This window comes from Babylonia areolata, chromosome 1 (genome assembly GCF_041734735.1).
Source record: "Babylonia areolata isolate BAREFJ2019XMU chromosome 1, ASM4173473v1, whole genome shotgun sequence".
NCBI lineage: Eukaryota > Metazoa > Mollusca > Gastropoda > Neogastropoda > Buccinidae > Babylonia > Babylonia areolata.
The window spans coordinates 59,653,218-59,658,217 of NC_134876.1; the positions used below are offsets into that span (position 1 = coordinate 59,653,218).

The following is a 5,000-nucleotide window of genomic DNA, read 5'->3' on the forward strand; positions in this document are numbered from 1 at the left end:
GAACTCGCGGCAACGAAAGTGTTGTCTTCTGGTAAAATTCTGTGAAAGAAATCCACTCTCACATGTACATAGATATATATGAATGCACCCGAGGCCTGACTAAGTGCGTTGGGTTATGCCTAGCAGATGTGGTGTAACGTATATGGATTTGTGCGAACGCGGTGACCCCTTGAGAAACTGAAAGTGAAAACTGGAGTTGTCCTTTAGTGGGTGGCAAACCTGACACCGTCGTATATTTTAAAAACAAAAACAGCAATGACTGACTGAAAGTTAGAGCACTTAGTACTAACATACACATCTGACACATTGTTCGGTCAAAATTGTTTTTCTTAAAGACGCTATATTTAAGTGGATTGTCCTTTGGTCTACATGGCAAGGTGATAACAGCAATGGAACGGTTGGAAAAAAAAAAACCGCACGCCACAAGAAAACTAAGAATTTGGTTGTAATTGTTTTATGATTCATGATTGGTCTATGCCAACAAAGCGCACAGACCATGCGTATGAAGAAATTAAACCACAGAAAATAAAACAACAGTTCAAAATAAAAACATCAAAACGTGAAAAAAGATAAGAAAGCGTTCATTTTTCTCTATACAAGATTCAGTGTTATGCTGCAACAACAACAACAACATCTACCACCACCACTACTACTACTATTAAGTATCATTATTATTATTATTATAATTACCATCATGTCCATTGCAATGCTGTAATCTCATTTCTTCCCTGCTAGTAAATGGGGGTTGATCTTTTTTTTATGTTTTATTTATTATAATAGAAAGGAATCTTTGTGTATTGTTCAACTGACAACAGGTTCTCTGTGATCACTGTATTGTGCATCAGTTGCTTAACAACCAGTTCTCTACCATCATCGCGTGCTAACAACCAGGTCTTTATCATATTTGTGCATTGACAACAACACAATTCTTTATCGCCTTTGTGTATTGTTTGCCTGACAAACAAGCTGCCTGTTGTCATGAGAGTTCCTGGGGTTGGTTGTTTTACTCTTCCAGCCTGAAGACCAATATTTGGCGGAACACAGACCTGCCCCTATGTGCCCTTACCAAGTTCAGGCATTTTGTGTTTGTCCTTTCCATATAAGCATCTTTTAAAAGAAGAAAAAAAAGTTTATTGTGTAGGCCTTCTCCTGTTTCCCTTGAACTTTCTCTGTCCGGTATGTCATTTAACCCCTTGACTGCTGCTTGCCAACGAAGCGCACAGACCATGCGTATGAAGAAACTAAATCAAAGAATATATAACAACAGAACAAAATAAAAACATCAAAACGTGAAAAAAAAGTTAAGAAAGCATTGATTTGTCTCTGTACAATATTCAGCGTTATACTACTACTACTACTACTACTACTACTACTACTACTGCTGCTACGATTATCATTATTACTATTATCATTATCATCATATTATCATGTCCATTGCAATGCTACCGCTCGTCAGAGAGAAGTGCTGTCACCTCAGTCAGTGAGAAACGATGGAGATGGCTGATCAGGATGTCAGCTACCATTCTTCTTTTCTTCTTTTTCTTTCTACTTGTTTTATTCAGTATAAGGAAATGTAGCAAGCAACTACAATTAACTGCCTGTTTTATGATATTTTAGAATGGAAAAGTATATTATAGGGGTAAAAAAAAAAAAAAAAAAAAAAAGGAGGGCGGAGGGGGAGAGTGGATGCGAGTACATATATCAGTGGGAAAAGTAGAGAAAAGAAAAAGAATAATCAATGCATTCACATACGAAATGCAAACTGATCAGCTAACATACTTTTTATTTTTTTTAGGACGTCATCCGCTTGTATTACCGTTTGTAAAAGCAGGGGAGAAGTTAGCAGAACGGTTATGATGCTTATCTGTCATAATACAGTGTCCGTGTGGGTCTGGGTTCGATTCCCGCAGTCGCCCTTTCTCCCATGTTTGACTGGAAACTCGAACCTAGCGTCTAATGATTCGAACGAAACGGTAAACCGAGGTTCCGTGTGTAGCATGCACTTGACGCACTGAAAAAGGAACCCATGGCAACAAAGTAATGTCTTTTGGCAAAATTTTATAGAACAGGTCCACTGTGATGGGTACACAAGTATGTATTAATGCATGCACTGAACGCCTGATAAAGCGCGTTGGGTTCCGCTGCTGGTCAGGCATCTGCCTAGCAGATGTGGTGTAGCGTATTGTGGATTTGTCCAAACGCAGTGACGCCTCTTTTAGAAACTGAATCCGAAACTGAAACTGTTAATTAAAAAAAAAGAAGTTAATAAGCAAAAAAAAAAAAAAAAAAAAAAAAAAAAAAAAAAAAAAAATCACTTATTTCATTGTAAAGCACACAAAAGTTAGGAAATGCACCATGACCTCGCTTCACCACGCAAGATTCAGCAATCAAGGGGTTAATACAAATCCCTGTTTTCATCTTCGTCTTCATCAACCTACGCGCGCTTTCTGATCTCTCTTATCCCTCCCTCCCTCGCTCCTCCCTGCCGCACATTTGGAAGCGGAAAATTTATGTTATCTTGATTCTTCATCCATGGGACCCTGTCTACCTGTGTGTGTGTGTGTGTGTGTGTGTGTGTGTGTGTGTGAAGATAGCCTGTAGCGGATTTCGTTTCGTTTCAGTGGTGAATGCGAGAGGGAGAGGGGGGGGGGGGGAGAAAGGGAGGCGGGAGAGAGAGAGGGGGGGAGAGAGAGAGGGGGAAGAGAGAGAGCGGAGAGAGAGAGGGGGAAGAGAGAGAGGGAGAAAGAGAGAGAGGGGGAGAGAGGCGGGAGAGAGAGAGGGAGAGAGGGGAGAGAGAGAGAGAGAGAGAGAGAGAGAGAGAGAGAGAAGACAGCAAGAGACAGACGGAGACAGAGACACATGCACCAACAGAAAGACGGCAGACAAACAGACAGACAGGACATACAGAGACATACAGACATACAGAGACATACAGCCATACAGAGACAGGGAGACACAGAGAGAGAGAGAGAGAGAGACAGAGAAACGACAGGTATACGGCAGGTGTGACCGGGCGAGTCCTCATCAGCCCAGAGGGCAGTTGGTTTCCATTCATCCCTTTATCTGACCCCACCATCAACACCTGAGCTGGCTCAGTCTCTTGGGCCAAAGACCCGGCCGGCTGCTCTCTCTCTCTCTCTCTCTGTATCTATCCCGTCCCGCCCCCCCCCCTCTCTCTCTCCCCCCCCCCTCTTTCTCCCCTCTCTCCCTCTTTCTCTTTTCTCTCCCTTCTCTGTCTCTCGGCTGCTCCTCTTTCTTTCTGTCTACCCTCTCTCCCTCTCTGTCCGTCTGTCTCTCCTCCTCTCCTCTCTATCTCATTATTTCTCTCAATGGCTGCTCTCTCTCTCTCTCTCTCTCTCTCTCTCTCTCTCAAAGACAGATTGGAAGAACAGGCTTTGCCTAAAATCTTAATCCTTGAATAAATAAACGTTATGAGGTCTGAGTACTCTCTCTCTCTCTCTCTCTCTGTGTGTGTGTGTGTGTGTGTGTGTGTGTGTGTGTGTGTGTGTGTGTGTGTACTTCTCCTCTGTGTGTGTGTGTGTGTGTGTGTGTGTGTGTACTTCTCCTCTGTGTGTGTGTGTGTGTGTGTGTGTGTGTACTTCTCCTCTGTGTGTGTGTGTGCTTGTGTATGTGTGTGTGTGTGAGTGTACTTCTCCTCTCTCTCTCTCTCTCCACCCCATCTCTCTCTTCTCTCTGTCTCCTCTCACTCTCAATATCTCTCTCGACTACTCTCTCACTCTCTTCTCTTCTCTCCCCTCCGACCTCCCCCACCCCACCCGACCCCCGACCACCGACCGCAACAGACCCTGCCCCTCAAAGCCCCCCCACCCCCACCCCCAGCCCCCTCATCCCTTCCCATGTATTTGAAAATGGCCTGAGGCCTATGTACAATAAACCATTTGTCATGTCTCTCTCTCTCTCTCTCTCTCTCTCTCTTCTCCCCCTCCACCTCTCTCTTTCTACTTCTCACATTCCTTTTCTCTCTCTCTCCCCCCCCCCCCCCCCCCCACCGCCCCCAATCCAAACCTCCACATCTCTTCCCACCATCCCTTCATCCCTACCCGTTGTGTGGGAAACAAAAAGCAGGTATTGATTGTAAGGGGAGTTCACAGCCATTAGAAAAAAACAAACAAAAGCAAGAAGAAGAACAACAACAACAAACAACCACCACAGCATAACAACAGGCCTTGCAAATGTGTAAGCCGTGTCAAAATTATTTTTTTGGATGAGAGAGAGAGAGAGAGAGAGAGAGAGAGAGAGAGAGAGAGAGAGAGAGAGAGAGAGGAGAAGTACACACACACACACACACACACACACAGAGGAGAAGTACACACACACACACACACACACACACACACACACAGTACTTAGAACTCAAAACGTTTATTTATTCAAGGATTAAGATTTTAGGCAAGGCCTGCTCTTCCAATCTGTCCTTGAAAGAGAGAGAGAGAGAGAGAGAGAGAGAGAGAGAGAGAGAGAGAGAGAGAGAGAGAGAGAACGGATGTGTTATGCAGGTAGCTATAATGGTGGACCATATTTACTGAGTGAGAATGGCTATACCTAGGGAGGAAGCAAACATAAATACAAAAAGACAGACAGTGAATACGTCTAAGTAAGTAGATAAGTAAGTAAGGAAGTGTGGAAGGAAGGAAAGAAAAAAGTAAGGAAGGAAGGAAGGAGTGAAGGAAGAAAGGAAGGAAAGAAGTAAGGAAGGAAGAAATGAAGGAAGGAAGGAAGGAAAGAAGGAAGTAAGGAAAGAAAGGAAGGGAGGAAGGAAGGAAGGAATGGAAGGAAGGAAGGAAGGAAAGGAAGGAAGGAAGGAAGGAAGGAAGGAAGGAAGGAAGGAAAGTAAGTAAGAAAGGAAGGAAGGAAAGTAAGGAAGGAAGGAAGGAAAGTAAGGAAGGAAGGAAGGAAATGAAGGAAGGAAGGAAGGAAAGTAAGGAATGAAGGAAAGAAGGAAGGAAGGAAAGGAAGGAAGGAAGGAAAGTAAGTAGAAA

At 43.7% G+C, this 5,000-nt stretch overlaps 1 protein-coding gene across 9 annotated transcripts in view; it reads right to left on the bottom strand.

Moving 5' to 3' along the window:
• LOC143284829 (cadherin-23-like) overlaps positions 1-5,000 on the bottom strand; it is a 73,796-nt gene that overhangs the window by 62,766 nt on the left and 6,030 nt on the right. The gene's annotated exons all lie outside the window — the stretch shown is intronic.